Genomic DNA, 19,770 nt, shown 5'->3' with positions numbered 1-19,770 from the left:
ACTAGAGAATTAACAGCACAACTGAAAGCCTTAGAACAAAAAGAAGCAAACTCACCCCAGAGGAGTAGATGCCAGGAAACAATCAATTTCAAGACTGAAAACAATAAAGTAGAAACCAGGAAAACAATACCAAAAAAAAAAAATGCAACAAAGAGTTGTTTTTTTGAAAAATCAACAAGATAGACAAAACTTTATCTAAAGTAACCAAAAAGCAGAGAGAGAGAACATGCAAATTAACAAAATCACAAACAAAAAGGGGGATATAACAATGGACACTCAGGAAATCCAAACAATTTTCAGGTCATAATTTGAAAACCTGTACTTTCACAAAATTTGAAAATTCGAAGGAAATGGACAAATTTCTGTATAACTATCACTTATCAAAATTAAATCAAGAACAGATAAGCAACTTAAATAGACCTATAACCCCTAATGAAATAGATACAGTCGTCAAAAGCCCACCAACCAAAAAGAGCCTAGGACCAGATGGCTTCAGTGCAGAATTCTACCAGAAATTCAAAGAAGAGCTAATACCAATACTCCTCAAATTGTTCCACACAATAGAACAAGAAGGCTGATTACCAAACTCTTTTTATGAGACCACAATTACTTTGGTACCCAAGCCACCCAAAGACACAAACTAAGAGAGCTACAGACCAATATCCATTATGAACATTGATGCAAAAATACTCAATGAAATACTGACAAATGGAATCCAAGAACACATCAGAGAAATCATCCAGCCTTAACCTACTAGGCAGGGAGATGAAGGTAATCCAAATTGGAAAGGAAGAAGTCAAACTGTCACTATTTGCAGATGATATGATAGTTTACATAAGCAATCCAAGAAACTCTACCAGGGAACTCCTACAACTGATAAACATCTTCAGCAAACTAGCAGGATACAAGATATACAAACAAAACAAAACAAAACAAACAAAAAAATCAATAGCCCTATTATATACAGACAACAAAGGGGATGAGAAAGAAACCAGAGAAAAATCACCCTTTACAATAGCCACAGTAAACATAAAGTTTCTTGGGGTAACTCTTACCAAACAAGTGAAAGTCCTATATTTGTGTCTTTAAAGAAAGAAATTGAAGATACCAGAAAATGGAAAGATCTCACACACCCTTAAATAGGGAGGATAAAAATGGCAATCTTACCAAAAGCAATCTACTGATTCAATGCAATCCCCATCAAAATCCCAGCACAACTCTTTACTGACTTTGAAAGGATAATAATCAACTTCATATGGAAAAAAAAAAAGGATAGCCAAAACAACCCTGTACAATAAAGGAACTTCAGGAGGCATCGCCATTCCTGACTTTAAGCACTCCTATTGAGCTGTAATCCTGACAACAGCCTGGTATTGGCACCAAAATAGACATGTAGACAAATGGAATCGAATCCAAAATCCTGACATTAACCTACACACCTACAAACACCTGATTTTTGACAGAACAGCTAAAAGTATACAATGGGAGGAGGAAAGCATCTTTAACAAATGGTGCTGGCACAACTGCATGATGGTATGTAGAAGACTGCAGATAGACCCATGTCTATAGCCATGCACAAAACTCAAGTTCAAAGAACTTCAACATAAATCCAGCCACATTGAATCTCTTAGAACAGAAAGTGGAAGGTACCCTTGAACAATTTGGTACAGGAGACTGCTTCCTGAACATAACTCTAATACCACAGTCACTGAGATTGACAATTAATAAATTTCACCTCCTCAAACTGAGAGGCTAAGGCAATGGACACAGTTGACAAGACAAAATGGCAGCCCATAGACTGGGAAAAGATCTTCACCAATCATACATCCGACAGAAGGCTGATATCCAAATTATACAAAGAACTCAAGAAACTAGTCAACAAAATACCAAATATCCCTATTTAAAAATGGGGTACAGAACCGAAGAGAAAATTCTCAATAGAGGAAATCAAAAAGGCTGAAAGAATTATGAAAGTGCTCAACATCCTTAGCTATCAGGGAAATGCAAATCAAAACAACTCTGAGATACCATCTTACTCCTGCCAGAATGGCTAAAATTAGGAACACCAATGAAAACTTGTGCTGGAGAGGATGTGGAGAAAGGAGAACACTCCTCCAGTGCTGGTGGGAATGCAAAATTGTACTGCCTTTTTGGAGATCAGTATGGTGGTTCCTCAGGAAAATGGGAATCAGTCTACCACAGGACCTGTCTGTCCCACTCTTAGGCATATACCCAAATGATCCACATCCAAGCAACAAAGACATATGTTCAAATATGTTAGTAGCAGCATTATTTGTAATAGCTACAACCTGGAAGCAACCTAGATGGCCCTCAACTGAAGAATGGATAAAGAAGATGTGGCACATTTACACGATGGAATACTACTCTCTGTGAGGCAATCTTGAAATTTACAGGCAAATGGATGGAACTGGAAGAAACCATCCTGAATGAAGTAATCCAGTCACAAAAAGAGGAATATGGTATGTATTCACTCATATATGGATTTTAGACATAGAGCAAAGGATCACCAGCTTATAACTCACATTGCCAGAGAAACTAGGATACAAGGAGGATTCTAAGAGATTCATACAAGGTCCCTCACAGAAGGGGTAAGGAACAAGATTTCCTGAGCATATTGGGAGTGAGGGGACAGGGAATGGAGAGGGGGCTAGGAGAAAGAGAAGGGGAGGAGTGGAAAGCACATGGGACTAGGATGATTGAGTCTGGAGAGGAATAGAGGAAAGAAAAGGATAGAGAGAGATACCATAAAAGAGGGAGCCATTATAGGTTTCAAGAAAAAACTGACTCTAGAGAAATATCCAGAGACCTACAAGACTGACCCCAAATAACAATTTGAACAACAGTGTAAAGGCTACCATAACTGCCCTTCCTTGATAATGAGATTGATGACTAATATATCCACCACCATTGAGCCATCCTTTAGTAGCTTATGGAAACAGAAGCAGACACCCACAGCTGAACACTGAGCTGAACTTGAATCCAAATGCAGACCAGGCTACAGAAACCCATAGAGACAGCTGACCTGAATGAGGAGGAGCTAATGTGCCCCCATTCTGATAGCTTGGAATCTAGAATTGGAGCCACTCAGACCCCCTGAACATGAGTCTCAGTTAGAAGGCCTGGGCAGTAATGGACTTCTGACAGTGGAACCAGAATGTATCCTGGTACATAAAAGGACTTTGGGAGCATGTTCCCCATGGAGGGGTACCCCCTTAACCTAGAGGCAGAAGGGGGCCTAATCCCTATTCCAAATGACTTGACAGAATTAGATGACCCCTCTGGCTAGACATCAACCTTCATGTGGAGTATGGGTACGAATGGGATGGGATGGTGGTCATGGGAGGATAGAAGAGAGGGAAGGAGGGAATGGAGAAGGAACTGTGATCAATATGTAAAATAAGAAACACAAATAAAAATATGTACTTCCCTGATAATGAGATTGATCAATACCTTATATGCCATCCTGATGGGAGATGTCATTCTGTATGTTTCTCATACTGGTTAATAATAAAGCACTGTTGGCCAATAGGAAAGGAAGATAGGAGGGACTAGGAGACAAGGAGGAAATAGGAAGTAGGAGGGAGGAGTCAAGATGGAGAGTCTGAAGAAAGCAGTATGCCGCCGGCTCCCCGGTAAGAGAAATACATAGATCAGCAGAAATGGGTTAATAATTAAGATAAAGCTAGCCGATAAGAAACTAGTAACTGGCCAACAGGATAATATCAAATACAGAGTCTCTGTGCATTATTTGGGCCTGGCGGCGTGGTGGCGGGACCAGACAGGCAGCGGCAGGCAGAAAAACTGTACACCTTACAAATGGCGCCCACGTGGCTAATAAGAACTTCCACTTAAAATTTAACAAAAGCTTAAAAAATGGTTTTAGAAACAAAAGAACAGAGACAAGCAAGGTTTCTTGGTAGCAGCATTTTTCTCAGTTGAACTCTGCTTTGCTAGAGACAAGCAGATATTCGCGCTGCTCCTTTAAGGGAAGATTCCTGACTCAGCTTAAGTGGCAAAAAAAAAAAAAACCACACAGCTTTTAAATAACTCTGCTAACAATTTATTGGTGTGTATGAGAGATGGCAATGGCAGTGACCACATCTCCAAGCCGGCAGCATGCTTTCTGGGTGGCAGCGCAGACCAAGGTGGTGAGCACAGCTTTCGGTGCTGGCGGTAAAAGTACCCGCCACCATCTTTGGTAAACCGCGGCTGACACAGCTATGACTTTCATTTTAGCAATGTTGTTGTTTACCAGATAAAAGACTTGTGGCCAGACGAAGATAAAGATTTACAGTAAAGACAGATTCATATTAAGAAAAACCTCTAAAGGTTTACAGTGTGTTTTAGAATATACGTAGACATGAAAAAAAATGGTTTTAAAGAGACAAAGAGGAACTGGGTGTTGTAGCACACGCCTTTAATCCCAGTGCTCAGGAGACAGAGGCAAGCAGATCTCTGTGATTTCAAAGTAAACCTGGTATGCAGAGTGAATTCCAGGACAGATAAGAATTACACAGAGAAACCCTGTCTCAAAAAATAAAAAATAAAAAGTAAAAGAAACAGAGTAATAATAAAGCCACATAAAGATGAAAAGCTCAGAGAGAATCTGGTTACTGTATGCTATTGTGTTGTCTCTACATTGTTTGCCTGCTGAGAAAATAACAACAACTGATAAAGGAAATGCTGCTGCATTAATTCAATTTATATATTTTAAAAATGCTTTGACTCCAACATTTAAGTTCAAGGACAAGTTACTGGGGAAAAGGATTTCTATTTTTGTTTCCACAGAAAATGAAAAGCTGTGGATTCCTTGCAGACTAATGTGGTTTGATCAAGCCAGGCCCCCTGAAACAGTCGCTGATGATCCAACATTCAAAACAGCTTGGACAAAGCAGCCTCGAAGACTACAGCCAAGATTTCTGCAACTTCTCAGGATCCCCCATGACAGCGCCCCCTGTCAGCAGGAAGTAGTTTGGAAAGAACGACGCCCAAATTCCCAAATATTGTTTATAAATGTTTGTTTTCATTTAAATGGACTTGGTTATAAATGGTTAATGATCACGACCAATAACTTTTTAAAGGTAAAAAAGGGGATTATGGTATAGATATGAATACTTCATTTTGGAATGGATTTTCATTTATTGATACAATTTAAGGTCAATAAGGTGATATGTATATTTCTCCTCTTGTTTAGGTATTGTGTTTATTGAGCTCAGTTAGAAATGTAATGTATAATGTAGTACAGATTATAGATAGTTACCTATGATAGTTAGAACTTATAGTTAAGTTAGTTAGTATTTCTAGATATACAGACATATATTTGAGATGGATAGGCATTCTTCAAACCTTTCAAAGACCTACAGAATATGGCATTTAAAATGATTTAGGGTTTTACTTGACAATGAGACATAATTGCTCCTGATAATACCACCCGCACCAGAAAGGAAGATGGACATCGAAGAAATGCATTATGAAGTTTGCTTCCAATATGGCAAGACTAGCCATTTGGACAAGATACTGCTCTTGTCTGGACTGTTTGACTTTATGCTGTATATACTGGACATGCAGGACCCACAGAAAAGTGACTGCTGATTCAAGATGGACATTACTACAAAGTTCCTGCTTCATGGAAGAGTCTGCGAGACAGTATGCAGGACACAGAGAAAAGTGACTGACAAACTGCGAATACAAGAAGACAGTTTAAAGTTTCCTGCATTGCTGAAGAGTCTGCCAGACACACTATGGCCTATGGGCTGAAGATGGAAGATTACAAAAGAACTTCGGGTGACCAGGCAGTGAGTTGTCTCTGTCATTTCTAGAGCTTATATATTATCCTTCTGTGGTCTTTGAAGGAGTTGAAGACAGATAGTTATGGTTATAGTTTTCATTAGTTGGGTTAAAGATAAGTTACTTAGACTTTAGACACACAAAGATAGAATAGATGATGAAATATTTTCTTCAAATCTTGTAAATGTTAATGGACTAAATATTGTTAACTGTGATTCTTACTTGATAACTGTTGTATAATATATTTTGCTATGTTAAGGTTAAAACCCTTCTTTTTATTTAGACAGAAAAGAGGAGATGATGGGAGATGTCATTCTGTATGTTTCTCATACTGGTTAATAATAAAGCACTGTTGGCCAATAGGAAAGGAAGATAGGAGGGACTAGGAGACAAGGAGGAAATAGGAAGTAGGAGGGAGGAGTCAAGATGGAGAGTCTGAAGAAAGCAGTATGCCGCCGGCTCCCCGGTAAGAGAAATACATAGATCAGCAGAAATGGGTTAATAATTAAGATAAAGCTAGCCGATAAGAAACTAGTAACTGGCCAACAGGATAATATCAAATACAGAGTCTCTGTGCATTATTTGGGCCTGGCGGCGTGGTGGCGGGACCAGACAGGCAGCGGCAGGCAGAAAAACTGTACTCGTTACACCATCCTATATTCTTCATCCAGTAACTGACAGAAACAGAAGCAGACACCCACAGCTAAACACTGAGGCGAACTCCTGGAGTCCAGTTTCAGAGAGGGAGAAATGATGAGCTAAGTGGTCAAGCACAGACTGCAGCATCTACAGAGACAGCTGACCTTAACAAGGGGGAGCTCATGGACCCTGACTGATAGCTGGGAAACCTGCATAGAACAACTTAGACCCCCTGAATGTGGGTCTCAGTTAGAAGCCTGGGCAGTCTATGGGACCTCTGACAGTGGACCCAGTATGTATCCCTAATGCAAGAAAGGTCTTTGGGAGCACATTCCCAATGGAGGAATATTCCCTTAGCTTAGAGACCTGAGGGAGAGCCTAAGCCCTACACAATATGACTTGACAGATTTTGATGGTCCCTCCTAAAGGCCTCACTTTCCCTGGGGACTGAATGGTGAATGGGACAAGGTGGGTGACAGGGGGGTGATGGGAGGGTGGGAGGGGGAACTGGGATCGATAAGTCAAGTAAGAAAATCATATAAAATAAAATTAAAAAATAAAAGAAATGTGTTCTGAGGAGCATGGTAAAATTGTGCATGCCTATAATCCCAGTACTGGAAAGGTGAACGAACACAAGGGAACCTTCAGTTGAAGTACAGCTTGTCCCATGTAGTAAGATCCTGTTGGAAGGATCAGGGAGTTTTCTTCTTAATTTAGGAAATATTGTTGTATGTACGTGTACTTATGAAAACAAAACTAAAACTTCAGCTAACACGTTTTCAGATTAGAATGAAAACATGCTACTTTGTTTTCTTTTCTTTTTTTTAAACTAGAATAATTTTCCTTTAACGTGGATTACTGTCACTTCTGATAACAATACACAAAATGAAATACTTGTTTGCTCACTTTTCTTGTGTGATATAATTGTAAATGCAACATATAGCCAGGTAAACAATCTGAGAAAGGAAAAGAAAGCAAAGAAGGGACAGAGGGAGGAATGATTTAGCAGGGAGGGAAGGAGAGAGGTATAGAAAAGTAAAGGGCTACCAAAAAAAAACAAAAACTAAAAAATGAAAAGGAAACAAAGAAAGCAATATGTGGACGCGATAAGGTGGAAAAGGAAAGGAAACAAGAAAGAAAAGAAATTGAGGTTGGAAAAAAGAGAGAGCCCGTTTTTTTGGGTCTTTGTATGTGGTTCTTTGCATCTGTATAAGATTCTGTGTGAAGATATTTACAAAGCGAATATTCTATTACTCTCACCTTGTTCCTTTGAGGCAGTGTTTTTTTCTGAGCTCAGAGCTCACATCTCAGTTAGACTGGATGTTCAGGAGCTTCAAAAAGTTCTCCTGCCCCTGTGAAAAACCTATTGGTTCCTTATGCAGTGACAGGATTTGAACTCCAGTCCTCATGGTTTGGGAGAAAGCACTCATAACTATTGAACCAGCTCCCCAGTCTCAAGTACTGTGCATCTTTAAGGGAATAGATAGCTTAAAGATAAACTACTCAGTAATTTAAAAGCAAACTCACATGTATAGTCTTGCTTTCCACTCACTGTAGGTTGATAACACTAACACAAATGTCTTCCCACTTGGGGGTCTTTCTCAATAAGGGTTTTGGGACCTTTTGTTACTGTTCTGCTGAAGGAGCATAGTAATAAAATATGTGTATAAACACAGACACTGGTGAATCCTCCACTGACAACTATCTTTTTTTTTTACCAAAGATATTTAATGCCTTTGCTTGCAAAACAAGGAGAAGCAGAAGTATCCATAGTGGAAATGCTTATGGACTTATCCTTTCACCTCTCCTTCATTGATGCACAGGGCAATCATGCATCTGCCTTTTCTCTTTTTTTATTCTCATACCCATGAACAAGACTCCTGGTTTCATTTATGTTCTCCAGCATTTAGAATTATTGATCCTCTTCCCTTTAACCACATGTTGTAAAATTTCACCCATCTTTGTACTTTCAGTGAATGATGCTATTAGACATTTTTTCCAGGTATGCTAAGCCAATTATATTGAATATGATAGTTTTAAAGTATGTTGGATCTAATCATGTTGTTTATTTATTTGTCAGAATAGTACAATTACCCATGATGTGACTGGTTTCTGTCTTAATGATGCTCAGAAATTACAATGCTTATTTATAAACTATATTGCTTGTAATCATTAAATAATATTTATAACACCAAAACTATCTCCAAATCAAAAATAGTACCCATTTTGTTACCTTATAAATTTTAAGTAGATAGTTAAACTATATAGCTTATTTTAAGAGCTTGAAATAAGTAAAAGTAAACAACTTAGAAGATATTTGGATTTTATTCCCCTAAGTGCTTGAATTACCATAGGGGAAAGTTAGGCACTATGAATGCCTTGTTTTTTTAAAAACATAACGGAATATTTCAAGCCAGGGAAATTCCAGATCCTTGAATTGCTGTTTATGAGAGGAAAGCAACATTTTGGTTCAAGTCCTGGCTCTGTCAAATGCCTACAACTTTGCTGGTAGACACTTAATGAAACAGTAAGAACTTTGCTTTTCTGTCTCTTTAGTGGACTGTAAATATTGCCACCCCTGCTAACTCTGCTGAGTTGTAGGGATGATCATCTGATGCAAGGGATATTAAAACAATTTAAAGACTCTAAAGTGCATCTCATAAAAGATAAATCAGTACCCAAACATAAGGAAAAAAAAAATTCAATCTTGCAAGTTTTCTAAGAAACACAAATCAAAACAGAGGTAACATTTCAGTTGCTTTGCCAGGGGCTGAATATATTAGTGCAGTGCTTCTGAAAGCAAACATAGTGATATATTTCAATTGTCCAAAAACTGTTTATCCTCATTGAATTGGTAATGTTACAAATGGATAATGCACATTTTGCTAACACTTATCAAAGCGTCCTGTGTCTTTGCATTGCATTCAGCACTTTACACAATCTAATTCACTCAGAGGTTCCCTTCAAAGTACAAATCAAAATGAAACCCATCAGACAATTAGCAGTATCAGAGCATTTCACCAATGAGTAGATAGTCACAGAGATGCAAAAACACTTGCTTCATGCTTCATGGCTGATATGAGGCAGGAACCAAACCTGCCCTGAGATAACTGGGCTTCAAAATCCTCATTCTTTATTTAATTTTACAGCTTTTAAAAATGACAACAATTGAATTGTCCCATGGAAAGAAGAGGGATGAGGTCTTAGGGTATTTTTATATCTGTTTTATATAAACTCACTAGTAGCAAAGTAGAGAGCCCCAAAATTGTCAAGAATCAAGGCATAGGACTTTATGCCACACTCAAGTAAACTAACAATAGGTAGACTGTTTATGATATGCAAGGTTTCCTGAAAAACTACTAAAGGGTCTGTAGAACCACATTGGTGACCCATACCTATAATGGCAATACTTGGGAAAGAAGATGATTGCAAGTTTGAGTGCAAATTCAAAGGCAGCTTGAGTATTCATGCTGTCATTTTTTTTTCAAAAAAATTTAAGTTTATACATCTTTATTATAACTCAAATTAGGCTACATGGGATTCCCAGAACCTGGGTCCTTGCCAGTGCTGTCACTGTAAGGTTTCCACAGGATTATGTGCATGCATACACCTAGGAATGACAAGCCAGGATCCAAAGCCTCAGTGACACCATGGGAGAGGCAGGGTTAGTCAGTATCTAAGCAGAACACACACATACACACTAGCATTAAACTTAGAAGATGTTAAAGAGGCAAACCACACTATGGGCTTTGCCAAGCAGAGGGTAGCTGTGGAATACACTACTGGAATTAATGAGACTTGCAACCTATCAGAAAGGTGATAGCTGTATTTCAAGGACAGCCATTTTCCCCCATTTGGTCACATTTTCTCATTATTCAGTCACTGAGTGATAGGCAAGGACTGTGAGTCTGTAGCTCTAAACTCCTTTTAGAAACCAGAGTTAAATGAGGGTCTATAAAATACAGTCCTACTTCATTTCTTTCTGTTTTCCTCTCCCCATCTCCCCATCTGATCCATTGCATTGAAATATTTCACGTCAAGCAGATTCACTTTTCAGCGTGGAACATAAGCTGTTTTATAATAATTTTCTAATTGTTTCTTTAAACCATGTAGTTACCTGGGATTGAAGATATGAACGAAACTGGGGAAAATCAAGAGATGTAAGTGCCTGGTTTCTTTAAGCTTGGAGCTTACTGTTATATAGTAATTTCCTCTAAGTTGAGATCTTGCATGCAAGAAGTAAAATGTTTGGACAGGAGGCTTCTTAGGACTCAAGTAATTAACACATATCCCAGGAAGTATCTGAAATTGACTAGCTTCAGAAGGTTCTACCTTCTGCTGTTAAGGTGCACTTTCAGTGATACAGCTGATTTTTTTTATTTGTTCGTTTTTGTTTGTTTGTTTGTTTGTTTTTGAGATGAGGTTTCTCTGTGTAGCTTTAGTGCTTCTCCTGGCACTCACTTTGTAGATCATGGTGGCTTTCAATTCACAGAGATCTACCTGCCTCTGCCTCCTGAGTGCTGGGACTAAAGTCATCCACCACCACTGCTTGGCAATGCAGTTGCATTAGAGTTGCCCATGGCCCTGTAATACCTCACAAGTACTCCTCCTATAAGTAACCTCTGAGGATTAGAAGATCCTAAGCCCTCTGAGTATCTGCCCACTTCCCTGGATCCCCTGTTCCTACAAAGAGGCTGGCAAAGAGCTCTAAAAAGTTTGTATCTGGGTTTTTATATATGGTTGATATTTATATTTATCTTGTGAGCACAGGTTTATTCCCTATAAAATGAATATTATGTTGCATACACTGTAAAATCTTAACATGTTTTAGTGTCCATATTTCTCCCCGAGGACAGGAAATGGGTAGATGACAACCTCTATACCAGAAGCTCTTCCGGAAGAAGACTATATTCCATCTCAACTAGCTTAATGACACTTGGCAAGTCATTCAACAGCTCTTTCTTAGGCCTACTAAAATGACTCAAAGTGTCCAATTCATAACACTTAGGTTGATCGTAAGAGGCACTGTGTTTATAGGCTCTTGTGAGGAGATTCATGGGCATTAATTCCCCTAGATCAAGAATTCCTTTTTATTAACACCCTGGCCTAACAGACTTTCCAAATAAGGGAGAGCTATAATACCCACATTTACAGCCATTAAATGAGTTCATGAGAAAAAAAAATAACACATCTCAAGTAATTATGGTTCCTAGCACCAATGAAAGCAGTTTTGCTTGAATGCTTCTGTTTTAACACAGGGTTCCTCCAGTGCTTGGTTTATACAGTTTAGCATTAGATACTGTGCCTCTGGATACTTCAAAGTACAATATGGCCAGAATTTGGAGACAGCAACATGAATCAAAATGGCAATTAGCAATAATCCTTTTTCCGGTTGTTCAGTGGTGGTTGAAGAAGGCAGAGTGTTTTTAATCTGTGAGACGATATTAATAGCCACCTATTGCATAAGATTAAAGCTAGCTAGCTCCACCCTGAGCATCTGAAAATTATCCTCTAAGTTTAGAGCAGTGTCCCCATCATTTATTGACGATAATAGACTACTCTATTCTTGCTTTGCTACCTCAGTCCCACTTTGGTTGGTGTCACACTATCATATTTTCATACAATAATGTGTTATATTGTGCATGAGGGTTTTTTTTATTAATTTGAATTTTTCTACTTTTTTTCTATACTAGATTCCAAGTTCAACTCTTTTGGTAAGGGTAGACATAATAGAACACAAGAGAAGAAGGGATATAAAAATAAATAAACAAAAGGCTGGCATTTTAAAAGCCAGTGTGATACATACAGTTTAGGATCTGTTCTTCAAAGTTGAATTTATTAAGGTTTCAGGAAGTTAACTATAAACAAAGATTTATGAGACCCAACTGAAGTCTATCTATCTCCTTCCCCAACCTCTACCACGTTGTTTGTTACTGAACAATGATAAATGAATGGCTGAGGACATTGCCCTACATGTGGAATTGGGGTGGGGGTATGGGAGGGGAGGGTGGTCAGGGTGCATGTGAGGGGGGAGAGATGGTAAAAGGGAGGGAGGGGGGAGGGAGAGAGGTAAAGGGAACTGGGATCGACATGTAAAATAAAAAAACAAAAATAAATAAATAAAATATTAAAAAAAAAAAAGAGTTAGCATATGTCCCTGAAAGAGTTTCAACTTCCCTTAAATAGTCTAGTCATGTGAAGGTGTTTAAGTTTTCAAAACCATAGAGGGATTTTGTAAGACAGAATATAGAACCTAGTACTCATACCAGGAATCCAGCTATCTTGCCTTCATTACCAAAGGTAGAAACAGATAATATAGATTTAGAATCTGGTTTGTAGATAGAAAGAAGCCATGGGAAGATTGCAATCTTCAGAGGAAGAAGGGAATGCCAAGAGGTTATTTTTTCCTATACAGCCCTGAAATTGAGATGTGAGAAACAAAAGTACTACATGGAAAGGAATTACAAGTTGTATTTCATGCCTCACAATCATATTGATAGAGACTGATCACTGTTGCCCAGTGATGATCAGTAAGGACTCATGAATGATGGCATTTCTTTCAGCTCCTCTTTTCTGATCCATTCATGGAATATGTGACCGTGGTCACAGCTGGTAATATGCTTTCGCAAGAAGAGTTTAGTTGACATTTAATTCATAAACCTCTTTGAAAAAGCATTATTGTCACTGAAATAATACAAGAAAATATACCATAATATATAAGTGAATGAAAATTAAATACAAAATTAGCAGGACACAGGCTGAAGAGAGAACTCAATGGGGAGTGCATGCTGCAAGCATGAGAACCTGAGTTCATATCCCCAACATTTAGGTGAAAAACAAAATAGCTGGGTGTAGCCACACAGAGGTCTGTCACACAAGCACTTGGGTGGTAGAGACTAACAAATCCTCTGGGTTCACTCCTGCGAGTGAAGTCAATCAACTTGTGCTGGGTTCATTGAATGACCCTGTCTCAAAAAAACTAGGATGAGTGTTTTTGAGGAAGATACCCAACATTGGCCTCTCACTTCTAAAAGTATGTAACAAATGTACATGTGCACTCCCCTTCAACACAAAGCATTGCTGTAGGAGGTGATGACATGATTTAATACAGAACTAAATTATGGTTCTATTTATTATACATGGGATTCCAAACTCCAGAGACCTACTCATCTTTTATGTACACATATAAGACTTACTCGGTATTTCATTTTTTTAAAAAGGATTTGGAGGTTTTCTATGTCCAATGAGAATTTCTCATAGTAGTTACATTCATCTCATTTCAATTTGGAGAGTAATGGAATCGTAAGATAACTGCCACCTCATCTGTCTAAACCATATAGGCAGACATCCACGCAATTGCTGTAAAATACTATACCAAGTTGAAAGTTATATCTCTTTTAATATTTATGTGATGGTCCAAAGATATTTAGTTCTTAATATTTTCCATCAAATAAATAAATCCTAACAGTCTGACACTCTTCCAGTTTTCACAAAAGTAGAAGGTAGGTAGTCAGAAAATTCAAGTGACAGCACCCAAAAGACTGAACTAAACTTTTGTTTAGAGATGAGTCGAGTGTTTTTAACAATAATAAGAAACCATATTAACACAGAATCCGAAATATATGATCATAGAAACTAACTCATAGTTTATCTATATCAAGTGTCTATTGAAAAAAAAAATGAGGAAGGAGTAAAAATGTGCTTCTATTGTGTCTTGTCAAAACAGTTCAAAAAGTCTTCTTGAAAGGCTAAATAATTAGATGCTATGTATCTATGTACATTTTGAGATGGACTTTTTAAAATCATGTTACATAGATTAGGTACCACTATAAAACATCTATATAACAATTAAAGGTCAACTTAGACGGAAAGGAAAAATGATAGAGAAAACTAAATAGTTCAGTCACAAAGCGTTCAGTATATATGTTCTCAGCTCACTTAGTTTTCTTAAATATCATTCATTGTCTTAATAGACTTGTTGAGAAAGTCAGCAGATACTGATTGGGTTACATCAAGAATGAGATATTATGAATGATGGGGTTTGTGAGACTTATTAATTAACCTTATTTATTAACAGCTCTTTAAAAGAAAGAGGTGTTCCTTAAAACATTAGTTTTGAGTAGAACACAATTTAAGGATTCTGACTACACACTGTGAAAATTCAAAATCAGATGTAGTGGATCATACCTATAATCCAAGAACTCAGGAGGCTGAGGCAGAACTGCCTACATCTTGCTCTACAATAATACCAGTCCAGCCAGAATCACAAAGTAAGATGCTTAAAAACAAATAAACAAAATAAATAAATAAACAGAAAAAGAAGGCATTTAGTAGTGTCTGTTATATTTGCACAGTGGATATTAGTTTAAGAGGCAAGTCAAACTGAATTTTTTGTGTGACTAGAAAACACAAAAAAGAAAGACAGTGAGTTGCTACAGGGGGTGGAGAATAAATTCTACCCACTTATTTATCCTTTGTCATATGCAAAGGAAAACAAATCTCTAACAGTCAAATTGGCTCTTCACCAGGTGATGGATTCCTAAATGCTGAGTTCTTTTCAGTGAGGAGGTAACTCTAATGAATCAGTGTAGTCAAGTACCACCTGTCAGAGCAGTAATTTTTGTTAGACAAATACTCTGTGCTCTGTTAGAGCCCCAAGACACAACAGACAGATATGGTTTTCCACAGGCAAACATATTCAGATTCCTGGAAACTTGTACTGAATTGGAAGGATACATTTGAGGGAGACCTTGAAATTACACCATTTTCAATTAAAATGGAGGAAAATCTGGGCAATGAGTTATCTATCTGGTTCAGAGCCAGACAATGCCTGCATCTGCACTCTGTTAAGGTGCTGCACTTCTTTGATACTGGGTTTTCTATTACACTCACAGCTTCATGTGGCTTCATGCCTGTCTGCAAACATGTTTGCATATCAGTACAGTGTCATGGACTGTGCACCCCATGGAATGCTCCTGTCTATACCTTTGTATTTAGTCAAATTTCTGGTTTTATTTTCCTGTTGAAATTTTATATATGACCTTCTCTTCTTCAGAATTCACATAACTAGGATAGCCATGAATTCCTCACAGGCAATTGCATTTAGTCAGAATTGTGAGTAATTGATAGCCATATTGAATTGAGACCATGTGCTAATGTCACTTCAGATTTAACACTTGAATTATGTAATTTAATCCCTCACAGCAGCTTCAGAAGATTTTCATTATTCAAGCATGAGTAATGACTTTGAAAAGTTAAGCAATACTGCACATGCTTTCATAGGTAAACTCATGATAGGCCTTGATGGCAGACCCTAGATTCACTGATTGTAAAATTATTAACTATATGGGTAAAAACATTTCCCCAATTGGAGACTCCCTTCATTTGTTTCCTAAAACAGCATTTCATTTTCCTTCTCGTCTTAGTCTTTCCAAAGAACCATCATCCTCAGCATGATCAGACTTGGACCAAATCTCTATGATGCTAGTAGTACTGTGCCAAGTCTCAGGGGGAAACATACTTAATAGGTGGACTTAGTATCAGGAGTCACAAGTTCAACTAGTAAACACAATCCATATGCTCGTTTTGCTGATTAAGTACAAGTGATCCTCATTGAACTGCCTAGTAGGGTCTATTTCCTAGTGGGTGGCTCTAACACTGTTTCCAAGGGATGATATACCCCCAGTATGAAATATCACAAATGACAGTGACTCCAATCATATGGGGATCTATCTTCTGCAAAAGCCTGTACCATTTTATGTACATTCACCCCCAGAATGTCAGGCATAAGGAGTCATGGAAAAGTTCACATGTTCAATGTACAATGTTCAGCTTGTAGCAGAGAAAATAATTTCAAGTGATGGTAGGAGAAAGATGATTAGCTTTTGGAGACAGGAGTACCAGGATTGGGTATACAAGAGCTTTGGAATATTTTAAAGATGTGGAGCAATGAAGAAATATTGCTTGCCTTATAGATATGTCAAATGAATGCAAGTAATTTATGGGACAGGTGGCTAGATAGTTTCCAGTACTTCGCTTTAAGATCATCTATACACCAGAACTCCCCAAAATTCTACAGGAGCAAATATCATTCTCTATTCCTTAAGTTTTCTAACCATTACTTTTCCTTTCAAAGCCCATTAGTTGTATGCAACCTCGAAACATTCCTTACAGAATTAGAAAAGCAATCTGGTTTCTTCAAATGCTACAGGTCTCACTCTTCACTACCAGAGACCATAAGGTAGTAGATTCCAAGTTGGTCTGCCCAGAACTAATACAGAAATAGAGCTTGTTATAGTCAAGAGGCTACTCAGAGCAAAAGAAAAGAGACAGTATTTTAAGTGTGTCCACATTCATAATTTTAGAACACTCATTTTTTCTCAGAGCACAATCATAGGAAGGGATGAAGGAGGCTGGTTTAGATTTTTTTCTAGTCCTTCGGCAAAAATATCTACTGTCTCTGTGCTGTCAGTTTACAATTTCAAATCGATAATTCCATGGTCTCCTCATGTGGCTGCTTCTTTCTGCCACATTCATTTTCTTTACTGTTATAAAATGTAGACATCAAACAGCTTTCTTTCCTAAAGCCTACCAATGCTTTCTGCTGCTGTCCACATCCTTGATTAAGTGGGTTTGTTATCAAGATTTCAGGGACTTGTCTCTAACCTATTGCCATTATTTCCTTCTTCTCTCTAGACTATCAATCAGCATAACTTTTCCTACCACTTTCTACTTCCAAGATTGAGGTATATCTAAATGTCAAGATATTATAAGAGTGTTTTGAAAATACTACCAGTCAGTCTTGGAAAAGGAAAGGGCAGGTAAGAAAACCAAACAAAACCAAAAACTATTCACAGTATTCTTTGTGTTTTGTGCATTTATATTCACAAACTTGAACACTAAAAACCTTAGTAATAGTATTTTCTTCCACTTAATAGACATGCATTACTAACAGAGATAGTTTAAAGAGAGACTGATGATTAAACTTGTTTGTCAATATGCAAAGTAGATTTGATATATCTGTGAAAGTGACATCCAGAAATTTTCAAATAGGGAAGACCCACTATCATAATTTTTGGCACCTTCAAAAGAGTTGACCAGATAGAAGTAGGTGAAAGGAAAAAGCAGGTGCTGCCTGTCTTTGTTACTTTCTTAGAGGATGCATCTATGCTGCTGCTGGTGCTATTGCTGTAGCTGCCATCCTTGACAGACATTACATTATATGTTTGAACTTCTACATGAACTGAAGATGTGCAGCTCTCCAGGACTTTTTCAGTCCTTCCCAATCAGACTGGAACTACTGAGGCATATGCTAAGCACCCACCAGATTCCAAGTATTTGCAGTGTACAAATAATTACTGTTAGATTACTCAGCCCCTATTGAGTAAGCTATTCTCATTAACACATTTTTATATATAATTATGATTTTGTGTATATTCTACTTTTCTAAATACTATTTAACTATTTCCCTAGAGAAAGCAAAGCCTAGTAAGGAAGGATATATGTAGAGAGAATAAGAGAATAATTTATAAATGTGACCCTAGAAGAGTAGGACAGAAAGACGCAACATACTTTTCCATTTCTGATTGTGGATTGCCATATTTGCCATATTTGGTTGTGATAAACTTCAGTTCTCTTTGCTAGGCACTTAGTTGTGTTTATTCAGAGAACATTCTTGGTTATAGCATGCAAAAAGACAAGTCTTGGTTTCACATAGGAACAAGCCTAAGTTCCATTTTGACAATCCGTTCCACCTCCAGCCATTCTACAGAACATTGGATGTCAGAAACACTCTGGAAACTGTCATACATCATCTGCATACTGTCATACACTTGAGTGTTCCCTGTCTTACAGACAAATTATCCAGATGTCAAACTAATTTTTTAGTTTCCACTTGAAAGCTTTGTGTCACCTAGGTCTAGTCAACATTGAATCAATTTTATTCACTTTCTCCCAACAATAGAAAGACCATGTTTCTAAGAACACTGTGCTATTATATATTTTGGTTTGAACAGAAAATTCAGTTATTCTGACATTCTGGTTAGCAATGATGCCTCCAATATATGTGTCCTATTGATTCTGCAGCAATATTTTTATTATGGTTTCTCTGCCATAAACTTCCTTTTCATAAAAACCTCCTTAAGAGAAAGTGAGCTCTGAAGTATTCTCAAATCCTACATGATATCTTAAGTACTATGTATTATATATATTCTACATAATTAATAGTTGCTAAATGAAGGGCTCAATCTAAAAGATTCAGATGATTAAAATATAGAGTTAGATTGCAAAGAAAAACTAAGTAAGAGTTGTATCTAAGGTGACTTCAACATGGTGAGAGAGAGGTATAAGAATAAGAATGAATTAGAGGTAGTGTGTGTGTGTGTGTGTGTGTGTGTGTGTGTGTGTGTGTGTGTCTGGGTGTGCTCATATGTATGTGTACGTGTAAAGACCAGAGGATAATCTTGGGTTTCATTCCCCCCTTAGTCACACGCTTCCTTATATTTTGAGATAGAGCCTATCACTGGTCTGGAGAGATTAGGATGGCTGGTCAATGAAGATCAGAATTCTGCCTCTGCATCTCCAGTGCATATCATCATACCATTGATTTTCCTCTAATATGAATTTGGAGAATTGAACTTTGGTACTCATTCATGTATGATAAGGACTTTTAGTGTCTTAGCTTTCCCTCTGCCCATGTCCTGCTTGATCATACTTAGTACACACTGTATGGTGTTGGGATGTATGAAAGTCACTATTACAAAGGTTGAGGGCTAGTGGAGAGTAGATTTAGGTTTAATTCAGCCTTTCATAGTTATTCAGCACACAAATTAATGATCAAATACAAGATTAAATACAAATCGATATCAAGTTCAATCAAACATAACAGTATTTTCTCTTCTTTTGGCTGTGACTACCTTAGCACATTCATTCTCCCTCGATTACTCATATTCTCCCCAAAAGTGAATGTGGCTAATTCACCACTTGGGTGGTGGGATGCATTATATCCTTGGAGTTGCAGTAATCCTCTTGCTACAGAACTGTGTCATGCTATTCTTCATCCATGACTTTTCACTCAGTTTTCTTCTTCACCAATTGGCTGCTGTCTAATCCATTTATAGATGCATTATTCCCTCAAGGAAGTCTTTGGAAGAAAGTTTTTGCCTTCAACACTACTGAAATCCCTTTGTTTTTTGTGCTTGTCATCTAAGCTCACACCTTCTAGTTTATGTGAAAAATTAACTGAAGCATTGTCCATGCTCTTCTCCCACTCTAATAGTAAATTCTAAGCTTCATGAACACAGAGGCTCCGACTTTATCTCACTA

The 19,770-nt window shown here is 37.7% G+C and overlaps 1 protein-coding gene across 1 annotated transcript in view; it reads right to left on the bottom strand.

Annotated features, from left to right (window-relative positions):
* Positions 1–19,770, bottom strand: part of Grm7 (glutamate metabotropic receptor 7) — an 803,889-nt gene that overhangs the window by 259,002 nt on the left and 525,117 nt on the right.

This window comes from Phodopus roborovskii, unplaced genomic scaffold (assembly GCF_943737965.1).
Source record: "Phodopus roborovskii unplaced genomic scaffold, PHOROB, whole genome shotgun sequence".
NCBI lineage: Eukaryota > Metazoa > Chordata > Mammalia > Rodentia > Cricetidae > Phodopus > Phodopus roborovskii.
The sequence above is the reverse complement of the archived record's forward strand: the minus strand, read 5'-3'. Positions and strand labels throughout refer to the sequence as shown.